This window comes from Mytilus californianus, unplaced genomic scaffold (genome assembly GCF_021869535.1).
Source record: "Mytilus californianus isolate M0D057914Y unplaced genomic scaffold, xbMytCali1.0.p SCAF_4, whole genome shotgun sequence".
NCBI classification, from domain to species: Eukaryota; Metazoa; Mollusca; class Bivalvia; order Mytilida; family Mytilidae; genus Mytilus; species Mytilus californianus.
The window spans coordinates 107,249,660-107,268,107 of NW_026262690.1; the positions used below are offsets into that span (position 1 = coordinate 107,249,660).

Consider the following 18,448-nt stretch of genomic DNA (forward strand, 5'->3'; position numbering starts at 1 on the left):
GGCGAAATGTCGGGAATTCGTAATTATCTATCAGCTGATCAGAAATTCAAGGGCGTGCATTTACATGTTCTACGTCCTGCAACACTCGAAGAAGTCAAGAAAATTATTCTGAAAGCGCCATCCAAATCTTGTGAACTGGACCCTTTGCCAACATACCTTCTCAAAGAGTGCATAGACAATTTAGCGCCCGTTATTACGAACATAGTGAACATGTCGTTGGCTGAATCGATAGTACCTTCAACTTTCAAAGAGGCAGTTGTGCGGCCTTCACTAAAGAAAGCAAACCTAGACAAAGAAGTTCTAAAAAATTACCGCCCTGTGTCAAACTTGCCATTTGTATCCAAAGTTGTCGAGAGAGTTGTTGACACGAGATTTGGATCTCATATCATGTTGAACTCTTTACATGACGATATGCAGTCAGCATATCGCACCGGACATTCAACTGAAACAGCACTGATCCGTGTTCATCATGACATTACACACACACTCGACAACAACTCTTGTGTAATATTGCTGATGTTGGATCTCTCAGCAGCGTTCGACGTGATCGATCACGACATTCTTTTCGATCGTCTACAGTATACTTTTGGTATATCTGGAACAGCCTTGTCGTGGCTTCGTTCCTACTTGACTAATAGGTCGCAATGTGTCTCCATTGGATCTGTTCACTCCGACAATATGGTTCTGAAATATGGTGTCCCACAGGGTTCCGTGCTTGGACCGAGACTTTATTCCATGTTTTCGTACCCGGTCAGTGAAATCTGTAAGACGCATGGCATGGCATACCACTGTTTTGCGGATGATACACAAATTTATCAAGTCATCAAACCATTAGATAATTGGGATGACATTACCGAGCGCCTAGAAGCTTCTTTGGAAGATATTAAAACTTGAATGTGTACAAATATGTTAAAGTTAAACCAGGACAAGACCGAATTGATTGTGTTTGCTCCAAAACACAAAGTCAAAAGTCTTAGTAAGTTACGACTGAATTTTGATGGAACTATACTAAGTGAATCTACCTGTGTTCGAAATCTAGGAGTTTTTCTCGATCAAACCCTCAGCATGCAGCAACAGACCAATGCAATTACCAAATCCTGTTTCCATCAGATTCGTAACATAGGACGGATTCGATCATATATAACGGAGGACGCTTGCAAAACTCTTGTATGCTCTCTTGTAACGTCGCGACTTGATTATGGTAATGCTTTAATGTATGGTGTGAATGCCTCGAGTCTATCCAAACTTCAGCGTGTTCAGAACACCGCTGCCAGGCTAGTAACCCGCAAAAAGAAGTTTGAACATATAACTCCAACACTTATGACTCTTCATTGGCTACCATTTAAATTCCGATGCCAGTATAAACTGTTGCTTTACGCATTCAAAGCCTTGCATGACTTGCACCTGCGTATCTGATTGAACTCATACATTTTTACAAACCAGCACGATCGTTGCGATCTGAAAATGCTGCTTTAATCAAGATGCCAAAAAATGCACGGACAAAAATGTATGGTGAACGGAGGTTTGATGTGGCGGCCGGGACTCTGTGGAATAGCCTTCGAACAAATCTTAGAAATGAACAATCGCTAGAACTATTCAAGAAAGGACTAAAGACGCATTTATTCAAAGTTGCATTTCTGGATCGCTTATAGTTAAGACCTGGAACCGTGATTGATTGTATTTGACTGATGTTGATTTGCTAATTGTTAAAAGTAATATTTAGTACATTTTAGTCTGATTTGATGTGTTTCTGTATATTTTGATATAACATTTTATTATAGGCCTATGTCTTTTAGTAACTTATTTTTAAATACAAAATAGTATTAGCATTGACCAATTTTAGAAATATTTAATAGATAACAAGTATTGAAATTTTTACTTATTCATTAATAATTCTTTTATTTAATTTTTAACCAAGTTGATGAAGTTTTAGAGTCTTAACTTTTTATAGTTGATTTGATGTTGTATGCTTCTAAACATATTTTGGTCTATTTTTAACTTTGTAGTTTCGTGTTTGTACGAACTTGTGTATATTTGTTTAAACATGTAAAGCGCTTAGAGTAATTGTAGTATTATATAATGCGCTTTAAAAATGCCTTGTAATAATAATAATAATAATAATAATATTTCTGTTGTGACAGGCTGTAGGGAAATGACGCTAATATTAAAGTTTGATTATTGAAAATGTCTTAGAATATATGGTATCTTCTTTTATCTCATAGTGAAGACAATGAAATATAAGTCTTAAATTTATATTTTATGTCGTATGCATGTTTATATATTGTATGTCAATTCAAAAGTTTTACCGTAATGCCGTCACGTTTTGATTGATTCCTAAGAAATATGACCATGGATATGTCCCCTTTAAACATATCACGGTATGTGCTATAACATGTCATCGAACAACTGCATGGAGCCTAGCGATGTAGATGTAGATGTAGTTAGATGCATAAATAAGCGATTCCTCTTCACTTGACCCTATTTCTTTTTTTGTTTGTTTTTGTTTTGTCCTTGCTACTCTCGACACTTGACAAGTTCCATTTATATTGTCTCTGTAGTCTTTAAAATGGATCTATTGATATTTCCAGACATTATATGTCTCTGATATTTCCAAGGACTATGCATCTGGTTCTAAATACTATCAGACACATATACATGTCTGATATGATACTATTTACTGACGTTCATGCAGTGACTATTGACTCTGGCTATCTGATCCATACTTTTGCTGATGTACTACTGAAATTTTCTTATTTCGGTATTTGCTTAAGTGTTTCATTCCAGGAATTTCTTGTGTCGCCTTTTTTCTAATTGTTATAACATTTTGTCGATATATTTCTTCTTATAAGGATCCCAAAATCAGTGGACTACCATTGTTTTATAAAGTGGCACAAATGTGTCAGCAGTTAAGTGTGATAGCTCTAATTTGTGTAAATAGTGCATCTTCATTTGGAACTATTTAAAAAGATTATGTTTCTTAAATCTGATATTTTTGAACTTTCTTTGACAAACTGCTCAGTCATAAATTGTCATTATATTGCTATACTAATTATTATTTTATCGAAATCATTTTATTTGCAATATTTGTCTGTCAAAGTAATTTTATTAACATGAAACGATTTTTCTTTATAAAGCTTTTTGTGTTATAAGTAACAATTAAGTGTCAGTGTATTTTCACAAAGACCGAAAGGAGTAGGTCCAGTAAGACCCCTTTTTGGCGCCAAAAATATAGCAGTTTTACAAAATTGTTCAAATGTAAACTTTTAGCTATTTATTGGAAAGTAGAATACTTCTGTTACATAAATATGGGCTGGTTTTTTTTACAATACAATGCACATGTATCGGGTACTTACATCATTAAGTCATGCTAAATTACTGAAATCTTCGAAATTTTAGCATTTTGGTTAATTTTTAGACGGTTTCCGTCTTAAATGGAAGTGGCTGCATTTGTGTTCATTCTTAATATTTACATGTAAGTTGTATTTGATGATAATACATAACATATATAAAGGTTGGGGATGAACACGGATGTGGCCACTTTCATTTTAGACAAAAACCATCTGAAAAGGGACATGTTATGGCATATTAGATAGATTTTTAATATTTAAGCTTGAATTTAAGCTTCTTTATTGACTTATTGCCTTAAGTTTTAGGCCAAAATCGGCCCTTACCGGACCTACCCCTTTGTTTCAAGGTAATACTTTTGATAAATAATATAGATAAAGATTTACATAGTTCTTAAGTTTCTTGCGTAAAGAATAATAAATCTTTTAGTCATTTCAATAAGCACCTAAAACTCAAGCGACAGACTTATGTTATATCCTTGTGTTAATCTTTTAAGTGCTAATTGTATTAATTCATTGTCAATCGGTTATATTATGAAGTGGACACTGAAATTGCTAGAAACAATCAAGATAAAGTTGCAAATGTACAAGGTAAATCCTTATTAGAATTGTGTATTACCTCAAGGTTACGCATATTAAATTGAAGGTTTATAGGGGACAGCCTAGGCTACTATACTTATATGTCAATGAATGCATACAGTGCTGTAGATTATGCATAAATAAGCGAAAGTCTCCTGTCCTCAGTGAAATACTTTTAAACTGATGATTTTACTTACTTGTCAGATCATGTACAAATTCAGTTAACTTTGAATTGTAATATAAAACAAAATTTTCACCTTAAAAGTCATTTAGAAAAAAATAGAAAGATTTGAAAAGATATAAATTGACTGAAAACTCACATAACTTGCTACTTAAAGCTCTCACGTCAGATCATATAAAAAATGATATAATAAATTTTGAATTAAATGAGTATGACGAAAATCAGAAGGGGGTTGATGGTGCAACTGAAAATTTAACTAATATTTTTGAAAACATCTCTGAGATTACTTGTAAAATATCAAAAAGATTTAAAAGAAAAAAATATATAGACAGGTATGGTCAGACAATTGTGTCTATGAGACAAAAAAAGAAATAAACTTGGTTGGAAATAAACTTTAAAAATGTCCAAATAAGCAACTTAATGTGGTACCAAATACCTTGACTAAAATTAATTTGGCGCGTTTTATTTTCATAAAATTTTGACAAAATATTTACTTTGACCCTTTGACAAAAATATAAAATTAAAAAAAAACTTGAACCACACGCTTTATCGGAAAAATTGCATTGGATTTATAACCCAAATAATTCAGTCCCTCCCCGTGATCGACTCTCCCACTCGCTAATGTAGCCATCGTAGAGCAGTGGAATATAACGACTGAATTGTTCGGGTTATTGGATATATAGCAGTTTGACCAACACTAATTTTGATCATTTAGAAGCTTAATATTTCCTTAACAATAGCACGTGATTAAAACGTTGTGCTGATTTTTACAGAGTTATCTCCCTGTAGTGTTATGTTATGTACCACCTTAGACAGAAATATTTTGAAATGTTAAAAAAAGTTTTTAAAAAATGGTGAAATTTAAAAAAGCACAATACAGAGAGAAAATATTTAAGATTATTGGGAAATAATCAAAGGATTGAAAAATTAAAAAAAAGTTGGTAATGAAAGACCGGAAATTTTAAAAGACGAAGAAATAATTACGAAGCATGTTCAGGACCAAGGAAAACCCACATTTGTAAATATAAAATGGGAAAAGGAAATACAAAAACAACTTGTTAATATTAAAAAGAACATTTAATTACATCCAATAGAGAATGAGATGCTCCCATAAAATACTCTGAAATAAAAAACGTGATGAGTAAGTTAAAAAAAAGAAAAAGTTCCTTGGCCAGATACCATTATTAATGAAATAATAAAATTTAGTAAAACTATATCTGTCAAAAGCATTGTTAAAACTGTTTAACCTAATTTTGAATAAAGGTATTTACCCATCAATATGGAAATACTCTTATTTAATTTTATTGCATAAATCAGGAGAAAAAAGTGATCCTAATAATTACAGGGGAATATCCCTGATAAGTTGCTTACCAAAGTTGTGTAATGCTGTATTAAATGAAAGATTGATTAAACTGATGGAAAATACTATAAGTAATACTCAATTTGGCTTTAGGAAAAATCATAGAACCTCTGATAGTATATCTGTACTTGAGTCCTTAAACAAATACTTACACAAAAATAAAAATAAAAATATATGCCAGCTTTGTAGATTTAAAAACGGCATTTGATTCTGTCTGGAGAAAAGCCTTACTTTATAAACTGTAGAACGCAGGAGCAGCGAAAAAACATATTTGATATTATCAAAGGACAGTATGAGGAAACAAAATCTGCTTTTAAACACCAAGAGTGGCATTCAGGATATTTTGAGGTCTCATAGGGGTTAAGCAAGGGGATTCATTAAGTCCTACTTTATTTAATTTATTTATAAATGATTTATAATCAGAGTATTCAAATGAAAAAAGCTGTCCATTGGAACTGTTTGATACTAAAGTAGGATCTTTACAACTTGCTGATGACCTTTTAATATTATCTAAAAGTAAAGAAGGCCTACAAAATAGTCTGACAAACTTAGAAAAATATTGTGAAAAGTGGCAATTGACTTTAAATATTAATAAAACTAAAACAATGATTCTGCAGCAATATAATAAAAAGTGGACCCATCTTTTGCAAGATATAAAAATGAAAATTTGACAGATGTCTCTGTATATTCATTTCTTGGAATTCTTGTAAAAACAAATGGCAACTTATTGCATAGCTCTGAAGAACTTGTAAATAAGGCAAGGAACATGATGTTTGACATTAAAACTTATATTGGTTCTTTAAATAATCTTCCAGTTAGAGTAGCTTTCAGTCTTTTTGACTCTATAGTTAAACCAATAGCCACTTACAATCCAGAAATTACTTATATGAATACATGTTTCAAAATTTAAAGCAGAAATGCGTGCAAATATGTCCAAAACAAATATAGACCTCCTTGTCGATTTTTACTGATAAATCATGTTTAGAAAAATTACATTTGTCTTTCTGTAAGTATATCCTCGGAACAAGAAAATCTTCATCAAACAAAGCTGTGAGAACAGAGCTAGGGAGATACCCACTAAAGATGCATATAAAAACTCAGAGTAGACTTTACCTAACAAGATTACTTAATTCTGAAATTAATCCATTATTATATGAATCCTTTTTACTTTTTGAAAGTTTGGATGAATCAGGTTGCTAAACATGGTTTACATATGTTAAAAGTATTTTGAAAGAGGTAAACATAAAATTACCCATTCTTGAGGGAAACAAAAGAAACAAGAATGTGTCCATAGTACACGGATACCCCACTCGCACTATCATTTTCTATGTTCAGTGGACCGTGAAATTGGGGTCAAAACTATAATTTGGCATTAAAATTAGAAAGATCATATCACAGGTAACATGTGTACTAAGTTTCAAGTTGATTGGACTTCAACTTCATCAAAAACTACCTCGACCAAAAACTTTAACCAAAACTTTAACTTGAAGCAGAACAGACGGACGGACGAACGGACGCACAGACCGAAAAACATAATGCCCCTAGGTGGGGCATAGAAATTACTCAAAGTTGTTAACAAAAAACTTTAAAACACCAATTGTTAAATTTCTACAAAAATATATTTGAACAAAATTTTGAAAAAAAAAATAGATAAAAAAAGTAAATTATATTTATATAAAAGTTTGCAACAAAATTTAGAAATGGAAAATTACTTAAACTGTAAACTTTTGAAAAGAGAAGTAACATAACAAAAATGAGGATTAGCGACCATAATTTATTGATAGAAAAAGATAGACATTTAAAAATACCTAGAGGAAAAAGACTATGCCCATCAGGGGCGTAGCTACCCGGAGTCACGGCAGCACGTGCATCCACGTCGTTTTCACAAAAAAAAAAAACACAAAAAAACAAACAAACACAGAGGGAGAGAGAGAGGTGGACAAAGTTAACATATAGGAATTGGTCTTTCTATGTATGCATTTTAAAAAATACACAAAGAATAAAAGCAAGAGGAATACACATGCAGCGAAATTTTTTAATCCTGTATTAAAGACATGTATGTGTACCATAAATACATACAACTGGTGTAAACTTAGCGGAACTTTTTATATTACGGGCATTGTTTAGAAAATACCAGCTACATAGTTGTTGGTACCACCACCATAACGTAGACTCGCTTTGAGTGTAAAAAAACATAATCCCTTTAGGGTTAACAAAAAAAACTTGAAAATTATTATTTTCCGCTTCGCCCCAAAGCACACATCTTACTAGAACGAAGACTCTTCAACTCGTACCGATCCGGAAATAATGACTGTTACCTTGTGAACTAGTTCAAAATTGACTAAGTATGTAGGTCTTGACAACACGAATAGATCATTTTCACATCACGTCAACGTATTTTTGTCCTGGTGTGCATGTAATATTTGCTACCGGACATTAATAACCATTCAATCAATCAATAGTTTCCGTATACTAGTAGATGAGAAGTTGGAACTGCTGTTATTCAAAAAAAAAGTACACATTTTCAAGTGCATGTATTACGTTTTTATTTATTTTACAAAAACAACATCTTGTATATAGATTGAATGGTTGATTGTAAAAGCATTTAAATAAATTGTTAATTCTAACTCGTTTTACAGGACTATTTGGTCGTTCAATTTTATAATGAAACTGCTGATTCTTGTTCGAAAGATACACCAAACTTTTAATACACGTATCTTCGCTGTTATCATCTAGATATTGCCATACAACTGGTCGAATGCATATGCATTTGTTAATTAGCTGGATAATAAACAAACGCAGATCATGAAAAAGATCGTGATCAAAGTACCATTCCCTCTGAAAAAGTTCATTAATTTCAACTTCGGCAATTCATAACTGCGTAAAATTAGAAATTCATATCTCTCTCCCTTGTAGGGTTTACCCACAAAATTTTTAAACATCTAAATACATATGTTAAGCAAAATATTGGAGAATGTGTCGACCAAGTATTTAGTATCCAATGATGTTTATGCTAACAGAAACTCCACATATAGTATTGTGTTTATGTTTATTGTTTGTTTTTATACAACTTCTTTGCTCAATACAAATACTAGTATATGAAACAATTAATCTCCGTGATTTCAAAAGCTTTCACAGCGTACAAAAAACGCAAACGACAATGTTTAGTCTTCATTCAACTCGAAGTTGTTGACCAAAAAAACACAACAAAAATGTCCAAGTTTTATTACGGTTGTGATTGTTTTGAAACGCTATATATGTGGAGCTTCCGGGGGGCTTTGCCCCCTGCCCCCCTACCAGGGCTTTGCACTGGACCTACTGGGAGCCTTATGCGTCCCCCAGAACCCTCGCCCTTTAGTTTGTGATTCCACTTCATTTAGAAGGTAGCTACGTCCCTGCCCATCCTGTAATACATTGGAGGATGAAGCTCACTTTATTTTATACTGTAAAAAAATATTAAACTAAGAGATAACTTTTTAGGAAAAATAGTTAAACATATGCCAGATTTTATGTCGTGGCAAGAAAATGAGATCTTCTTTGCCCATCAACCTCAAAAGAAGTAGAAGGCTTAGGGTTCTTTTTTAAACAGGCATTACACTACTGATGCAGTTACGGGGTGAAGGTTGGCGCCTGTTAAAACGTTTAAACCCGCTGCATTTGTATGCACCTGTCCTAAGTCAGGAGCCTGTTATTCAGTGGTTGTCGTTTGTTGATGTGGTTCATTAGTGTTTCTCGTTTCTCGGTTCTTATATAGATTAGACCGTTGATTTTCCTGCTTGAATTATTTTACACTAGTCGTTTTGGGGCCCTTTATAAGATGTTGTTCGGTGTGAGCCAAGGCTCCGTGTTGAAGGCCGTACTTTGACCTATAATTGTTTACTTTTTACGCATTGTGACTTGGATGGAGAGTTGTCTCATTGGCACTCATACCAAATCTTCTTATTTCTATTAGAACTAAGGACAAGGGAATCTTGATTTATTTATATAAACATATAAATAGATTGTTTTGCTTTTTTTAATTTTATACATGTTTTATGGGATATGTTTTCTTTTGGGTTTGTTTTTGTCTTTTTGTGTATGTTTGCATTCATATAAGGTTTATGTTATCTTTTTGTATGTCAATGTCACAATTTTTTTTTAAACTGATTTATATGGCAATAAAGTTAAAGTTTAAAAGTTTAAAGGTAATCTCGTTATGTAAGACTTCGATTGAGGTCCGGTCTCTTATCGACCTCTACTCCTCAAGTCAACATCTAAATCTGACATCATAATAAAATAAAATGCCAAATCTACAACCAATTATATATCCCTCTTAAACATGTAGATATCTAACAATTACATACCCTAGATGCATTTTTTGTTGTTCTCAAAATCAAAGTCCCAATAGTATTGGTTTCTCTAATTGACATCCTTTTTACAGACTAGACGCAATGAAATCACAGTTTTATAAAATGGTAGGTTGAACCTTTAATATACTCAAAACAATGTGAAAGATATAATATTTTAAAACACCAGACTCAAGCTAGCGACCAATTCTAGCGACCAATCAAGCTAGCGACCAATTCTAGCGACCACTAAAGAACACAATGAGAATCAACTTGTCTAAGAATCATTATGTGGTATATGAAAAAACCACAACACCACATTATGAAACAACGTTCTGTTAAAAAGAAAATCTATCTACCAGTACGGTATATATATTGTTTTTTAACGTTTAAATGATCAGAAATGTCCATCAAATTAAGGGAGAAGGGACACTACAATACGAATGACGTTTGTAGCTGAATGCACTAACTAGTTTGGTTGCTAAATGTCTGCATCAATATCAATGAGTAAAATATAACGTGCCAGAAAATCGTAAAAGTCAAAACATTTTAATACAATAGAAAAACAAAGGATATAGGGTATCCCTCCATGACACAAAATCAGTAAATGCACAGCGAAAAACACGCAAAAAGCTAAGGAACATTCTTTGTTAACGAACTATGTTTATTCCCCTACATTCGAACACATACTATATGTATTTATATAAATAAAGGTGCGCCCCTCTCCGGAGTTTATTCTATCGGGAGAGGGACTAGTTGGGAAATAAAGTAATCCATATTTTGACGTCTTCTTTACGTTTTCTCTGTTTTCCAAACTCTAATCCGAGATCGCAAAGATAAATCAATTATTGTAAACAAAATATTAAAAACGGAGCGTATATCCCCTAAGAACATAATGGTTATACAATAGTACTTTGCGGTTTAGAAATCAGAATAAAAAGCTAAAGAGTTTTTAGAATTTGAATAATAAAAAAAAGAGTGTTTGTTTATGATGATTTGCTCGCACAATCGTTTTCAATATTCAGTGAACCGTAAATAATTTAAAAAGTACATATTTTAATGAACATGTGTACCTAGTTTCAAGTTGACCAGACTACAACGTCATCTTTGACTAGATTCAACACTAACGTCATCTTAATGCAGTATGAATGGACGGACAAACGAATTAACGAACGAACACAAAAACCAGATAATACTATGGGCTTTACTGTCGTAGGCGGAGCATAGAATAACCTATTTAATGTGAGTTCACTTAAACCTGTACCTTTGTACAATGTATCAGCTTTCAAATAAACGAAATAAGAAAAATATTATGTGCGAAAGAATAACTATATACTGGCTTTCCATACACTCGGCATCCTCAAATATCCTTTATTTTCTAGAAAAGGAACTTTTAATGTCTATTCCCTATACTGAAAATGAAAACATACAAAATAACAAACTGTAAGAGTACATTTCATGCCCACAAACTATATTTTGAATTGAAAGTATACGTGCACTATTTTGTACGGCATGCAGCCTTACTTAAAAGAAATGTAAAGATTTTTTTGATTAAAAAAAGACCGTACACTTTGAATGTCAAATTTGAACCCCTTCAATTCCCAGAAGGTCCTAACCCCCAAAAAATCATTTCAGTGGGTCCTGCTCTGATTCATTACCTTTCATTTGAGCTATGTCCGGTGTCAAACTTTGCCGTACGAAGCTGGCGAGACTTGCCGAAAGAATGTACGGTGGACACGTAAAAAAAAAAATAATACAAACTTTGAACCCCTTCAATTCCCAGAAGGTCCTAACCCCCAAAAAAACATTTCAGTGGGTCCTGCTCTGATTCATTACCTTTCATTTGAGCTATGTCCGGTGTCAAACTTTGCCGTACGAAGCTGGCGAGACTTGCCGAAAGAATGTACGGTGGACACGTAAAAAAAAAAATAATACAAACTTTGAACCCCTTCAATTCCCAGAAGGTCCTAACCCCCAAAAAATCATTTCAGTGGGTCCTGCTCTGATTCATTACCTTTCATTTGAGCTATGTCCGGTGTCGAACTTTGCCGTACGAAGCTGGCGAGACTTGCCGAAAGAATGTACGGTGGACACGTAAAAAAAAAAATAATACAAACTTTGAACCCCTTCAATTCCCAGAAGGTCCTAACCCCCAAAAAATCATTTCAGTGGGTCCTGCTCTGATTCATTACCATTCATTTGAGCTATGTCCGGTGTCGAACTTTGCCGTACGAAGCTGGCGAGACTTGTCGAAAGAATGTACGGTGGACACGTAAAAAAAAAATAATACAAACTTTGAACCCCTTCAATTCCCAGAAGGTCCTAACCCCCAAAAAAATCATTTCAGTGGGTCCTGCTCTGATTCATTACCTTTCATTTGAGCTATGTCCGGTGTCGAACTTTGCCGTACGAAGCTGGCGAGACTTGCCGAAAGAATGTACGGTGGACACGTAAAAAAAAAAATAATACAAACTTTGAACCCCTTCAATTCCCAGAAGGTCCTAACCCCCAAAAAATCATTTCAGTGGGTCCTGCTCTGATTCATTACCTTTCATTTGAGCTATGTCCGGTGTCAAACTTTGCCGTACGAAGCTGGCGAGACTTGCCGAAAGAATGTACGGTGGACACGTAAAAAAAAAAAATAATACAAACTTTGAACCCCTTCAATTCCCAGAAGGTCCTAACCCCCAAAAAATCATTTCAGTGGGTCCTGCTCTGATTCATTACCTTTCATTTGAGCTATGTCCGGTGTCAAACTTTGCCGTACGAAGCTGGCGAGACTTGCCGAAAGAATGTACGGTGGACACGTAAAAAAAAAAAATAATACAAACTTTGAACCCCTTCAATTCCCAGAAGGTCCTAACCCCCCAAAAATCATTTCAGTGGGTCCTGCTCTGATTCATTACCTTTCATTTGAGCTATGTCCGGTGTCAAACTTTGCCGTACGAAGCTGGCGAGACTTGCCGAAAGAATGTACGGTGGACACGTAAAAAAAAAAATAATACAAACTTTGAACCCCTTCAATTCCCAGAAGGTCCTAACCCCCAAAAAATCATTTCAGTGGGTCCTGCTCTGATTCATTACCTTTCATTTGAGCTATGTCCGGTGTCGAACTTTGCCGTACGAAGCTGGCGAGACTTGCCGAAAGAATGTACGGTGGACACGTAAAAAAAAAAATAATACAAACTTTGAACCCCTTCAATTCCCAGAAGGTCCTAACCCCCAAAAAATCATTTCAGTGGGTCCTGCTCTGATTCATTACCATTCATTTGAGCTATGTCCGGTGTCGAACTTTGCCGTACGAAGCTGGCGAGACTTGTCGAAAGAATGTACGGTGGACACGTAAAAAAAAAATAATACAAACTTTGAACCCCTTCAATTCCCAGAAGGTCCTAACCCCCAAAAAAATCATTTCAGTGGGTCCTGCTCTGATTCATTACCTTTCATTTGAGCTATGTCCGGTGTCGAACTTTGCCGTACGAAGCTGGCGAGACTTGCCGAAAGAATGTACGGTGGACACGTAAAAAAAAAAAATAATACAAACTTTGAACCCCTTCAATTCCCAGAAGGTCCTAACCCCCAAAAAATCATTTCAGTGGGTCCTGCTCTGATTCATTACCTTTCATTTGAGCTATGTCCGGTGTCAAACTTTGCCGTACGAAGCTGGCGAGACTTGCCGAAAGAATGTACGGTGGACACGTAAAAAAAAAAAATAATACAAACTTTGAACCCCTTCAATTCCCAGAAGGTCCTAACCCCCAAAAAAACATTTCAGTGGGTCCTGCTCTGATTCATTACCTTTCATTTGAGCTATGTCCGGTGTCAAACTTTGCCGTACGAAGCTGGCGAGACTTGCCGAAAGAATGTACGGTGGACACGTAAAAAAAAAAATAATACAAACTTTGAACCCCTTCAATTCCCAGAAGGTCCTAACCCCCAAAAAATCATTTCAGTGGGTCCTGCTCTGATTCATTACCTTTCATTTGAGCTATGTCCGGTGTCGAACTTTGCCGTACGAAGCTGGCGAGACTTGCCGAAAGAATGTACGGTGGACACGTAAAAAAAAAAATAATACAAACTTTGAACCCCTTCAATTCCCAGAAGGTCCTAACCCCCAAAAAATCATTTCAGTGGGTCCTGCTCTGATTCATTACCATTCATTTGAGCTATGTCCGGTGTCGAACTTTGCCGTACGAAGCTGGCGAGACTTGTCGAAAGAATGTACGGTGGACACGTAAAAAAAAAATAATACAAACTTTGAACCCCTTCAATTCCCAGAAGGTCCTAACCCCCAAAAAAATCATTTCAGTGGGTCCTGCTCTGATTCATTACCTTTCATTTGAGCTATGTCCGGTGTCGAACTTTGCCGTACGAAGCTGGCGAGACTTGCCGAAAGAATGTACGGTGGACACGTAAAAAAAAAAATAATACAAACTTTGAACCCCTTCAATTCCCAGAAGGTCCTAACCCCCAAAAAATCATTTCAGTGGGTCCTGCTCTGATTCATTACCTTTCATTTGAGCTATGTCCGGTGTCAAACTTTGCCGTACGAAGCTGGCGAGACTTGCCGAAAGAATGTACGGTGGACACGTAAAAAAAAAAAATAATACAAACTTTGAACCCCTTCAATTCCCAGAAGGTCCTAACCCCCAAAAAATCATTTCAGTGGGTCCTGCTCTGATTCATTACCTTTCATTTGAGCTATGTCCGGTGTCAAACTTTGCCGTACGAAGCTGGCGAGACTTGCCGAAAGAATGTACGGTGGACACGTAAAAAAAAAAAATAATACAAACTTTGAACCCCTTCAATTCCCAGAAGGTCCTAACCCCCCAAAAATCATTTCAGTGGGTCCTGCTCTGATTCATTACCTTTCATTTGAGCTATGTCCGGTGTCAAACTTTGCCGTACGAAGCTGGCGAGACTTGCCGAAAGAATGTACGGTGGACACGTAAAAAAAAAAATAATACAAACTTTGAACCCCTTCAATTCCCAGAAGGTCCTAACCCCCAAAAAATCATTTCAGTGGGTCCTGCTCTGATTCATTACCTTTCATTTGAGCTATGTCCGGTGTCGAACTTTGCCGTACGAAGCTGGCGAGACTTGCCGAAAGAATGTACGGTGGACACGTAAAAAAAAAAATAATACAAACTTTGAACCCCTTCAATTCCCAGAAGGTCCTAACCCCCAAAAAATCATTTCAGTGGGTCCTGCTCTGATTCATTACCATTCATTTGAGCTATGTCCGGTGTCGAACTTTGCCGTACGAAGCTGGCGAGACTTGTCGAAAGAATGTACGGTGGACACGTAAAAAAAAAATAATACAAACTTTGAACCCCTTCAATTCCCAGAAGGTCCTAACCCCCAAAAAAATCATTTCAGTGGGTCCTGCTCTGATTCATTACCTTTCATTTGAGCTATGTCCGGTGTCGAACTTTGCCGTACGAAGCTGGCGAGACTTGCCGAAAGAATGTACGGTGGACACGTAAAAAAAAAAAATAATACAAACTTTGAACCCCTTCAATTCCCAGAAGGTCCTAACCCCCAAAAAATCATTTCAGTGGGTCCTGCTCTGATTCATTACCTTTCATTTGAGCTATGTCCGGTGTCAAACTTTGCCGTACGAAGCTGGCGAGACTTGCCGAAAGAATGTACGGTGGACACGTAAAAAAAAAAAATAATACAAACTTTGAACCCCTTCAATTCCCAGAAGGTCCTAACCCCCAAAAAATCATTTCAGTGGGTCCTGCTCTGATTCATTACCTTTCATTTGAGCTATGTCCGGTGTCAAACTTTGCCGTACGAAGCTGGCGAGACTTGCCGAAAGAATGTACGGTGGACACGTAAAAAAAAAAATAATACAAACTTTGAACCCCTTCAATTCCCAGAAGGTCCTAACCCCCAAAAAATCATTTCAGTGGGTCCTGCTCTGATTCATTACCTTTCATTTGAGCTATGTCCGGTGTCGAACTTTGCCGTACGAAGCTGGCGAGACTTGCCGAAAGAATGTACGGTGGACACGTAAAAAAAAAAATAATACAAACTTTGAACCCCTTCAATTCCCAGAAGGTCCTAACCCCCAAAAAATCATTTCAGTGGGTCCTGCTCTGATTCATTACCATTCATTTGAGCTATGTCCGGTGTCGAACTTTGCCGTACGAAGCTGGCGAGACTTGTCGAAAGAATGTACGGTGGACACGTAAAAAAAAAATAATACAAACTTTGAACCCCTTCAATTCCCAGAAGGTCCTAACCCCCAAAAAAATCATTTCAGTGGGTCCTGCTCTGATTCATTACCTTTCATTTGAGCTATGTCCGGTGTCGAACTTTGCCGTACGAAGCTGGCGAGACTTGCCGAAAGAATGTACGGTGGACACGTAAAAAAAAAAATAATACAAACTTTGAACCCCTTCAATTCCCAGAAGGTCCTAACCCCCAAAAAATCATTTCAGTGGGTCCTGCTCTGATTCATTACCTTTCATTTGAGCTATGTCCGGTGTCAAACTTTGCCGTACGAAGCTGGCGAGACTTGCCGAAAGAATGTACGGTGGACACGTAAAAAAAAAAAATAATACAAACTTTGAACCCCTTCAATTCCCAGAAGGTCCTAACCCCCAAAAAATCATTTCAGTGGGTCCTGCTCTGATTCATTACCTTTCATTTGAGCTATGTCCGGTGTCAAACTTTGCCGTACGAAGCTGGCGAGACTTGCCGAAAGAATGTACGGTGGACACGTAAAAAAAAAAAATAATACAAACTTTGAACCCCTTCAATTCCCAGAAGGTCCTAACCCCCAAAAAATCATTTCAGTGGGTCCTGCTCTGATTCATTACCTTTCATTTGAGCTATGTCCGGTGTCAAACTTTGCCGTACGAAGCTGGCGAGACTTGCCGAAAGAATGTACGGTGGACACGTAAAAAAAAAAAATAATACAAACTTTGAACCCCTTCAATTCCCAGAAGGTCCTAACCCCCAAAAAAACATTTCAGTGGGTCCTGCTCTGATTCATTACCTTTCATTTGAGCTATGTCCGGTGTCAAACTTTGCCGTACGAAGCTGGCGAGACTTGCCGAAAGAATGTACGGTGGACACGTAAAAAAAAAAATAATACAAACTTTGAACCCCTTCAATTCCCAGAAGGTCCTAACCCCCAAAAAATCATTTCAGTGGGTCCTGCTCTGATTCATTACCTTTCATTTGAGCTATGTCCGGTGTCGAACTTTGCCGTACGAAGCTGGCGAGACTTGCCGAAAGAATGTACGGTGGACACGTAAAAAAAAAAATAATACAAACTTTGAACCCCTTCAATTCCCAGAAGGTCCTAACCCCCAAAAAATCATTTCAGTGGGTCCTGCTCTGATTCATTACCATTCATTTGAGCTATGTCCGGTGTCGAACTTTGCCGTACGAAGCTGGCGAGACTTGTCGAAAGAATGTACGGTGGACACGTAAAAAAAAAATAATACAAACTTTGAACCCCTTCAATTCCCAGAAGGTCCTAACCCCCAAAAAAATCATTTCAGTGGGTCCTGCTCTGATTCATTACCTTTCATTTGAGCTATGTCCGGTGTCGAACTTTGCCGTACGAAGCTGGCGAGACTTGCCGAAAGAATGTACGGTGGACACGTAAAAAAAAAAATAATACAAACTTTGAACCCCTTCAATTCCCAGAAGGTCCTAACCCCCAAAAAATCATTTCAGTGGGTCCTGCTCTGATTCATTACCTTTCATTTGAGCTATGTCCGGTGTCAAACTTTGCCGTACGAAGCTGGCGAGACTTGCCGAAAGAATGTACGGTGGACACGTAAAAAAAAAAAATAATACAAACTTTGAACCCCTTCAATTCCCAGAAGGTCCTAACCCCCAAAAAATCATTTCAGTGGGTCCTGCTCTGATTCATTACCTTTCATTTGAGCTATGTCCGGTGTCAAACTTTGTCGTACGAAGCTGGCGAGACTTGCCGAAAGAATGTACGGTGGACACGTAAAAAAAAAAAATAATACAAACTTTGAACCCCTTCAATTCCCAGAAGGTCCTAACCCCCCAAAAATCATTTCAGTGGGTCCTGCTCTGATTCATTACCTTTCATTTGAGCTATGTCCGGTGTCAAACTTTGCCGTACGAAGCTGGCGAGACTTGCCGAAAGAATGTACGGTGGACACGTAAAAAAAAAAATAATACAAACTTTGAACCCCTTCAATTCCCAGAAGGTCCTAACCCCCAAAAAATCATTTCAGTGGGTCCTGCTCTGATTCATTACCTTTCATTTGAGCTATGTCCGGTGTCGAACTTTGCCGTACGAAGCTGGCGAGACTTGCCGAAAGAATGTACGGTGGACACGTAAAAAAAAAAATAATACAAACTTTGAACCCCTTCAATTCCCAGAAGGTCCTAACCCCCAAAAAATCATTTCAGTGGGTCCTGCTCTGATTCATTACCATTCATTTGAGCTATGTCCGGTGTCGAACTTTGCCGTACGAAGCTGGCGAGACTTGTCGAAAGAATGTACGGTGGACACGTAAAAAAAAAATAATACAAACTTTGAACCCCTTCAATTCCCAGAAGGTCCTAACCCCCAAAAAAATCATTTCAGTGGGTCCTGCTCTGATTCATTACCTTTCATTTGAGCTATGTCCGGTGTCGAACTTTGCCGTACGAAGCT

At 36.5% G+C, this 18,448-nt stretch overlaps 1 long non-coding RNA gene across 1 annotated transcript; it reads right to left on the bottom strand.

The window, feature by feature from the left end:
• Nucleotides 1-12,998: 12,998 nt before the first annotated feature.
• On the bottom strand, nucleotides 12,999-18,186 carry LOC127739039 (uncharacterized). The gene is made up of 3 exons (XR_008000252.1): nucleotides 18,047-18,186; nucleotides 14,836-15,191; nucleotides 12,999-13,229 (listed from the first exon to the last, which is right to left on the bottom strand). It is a non-coding gene; the product is annotated as an uncharacterized LOC127739039 (long non-coding RNA).
• Nucleotides 18,187-18,448: the final 262 nt, after the last annotated feature.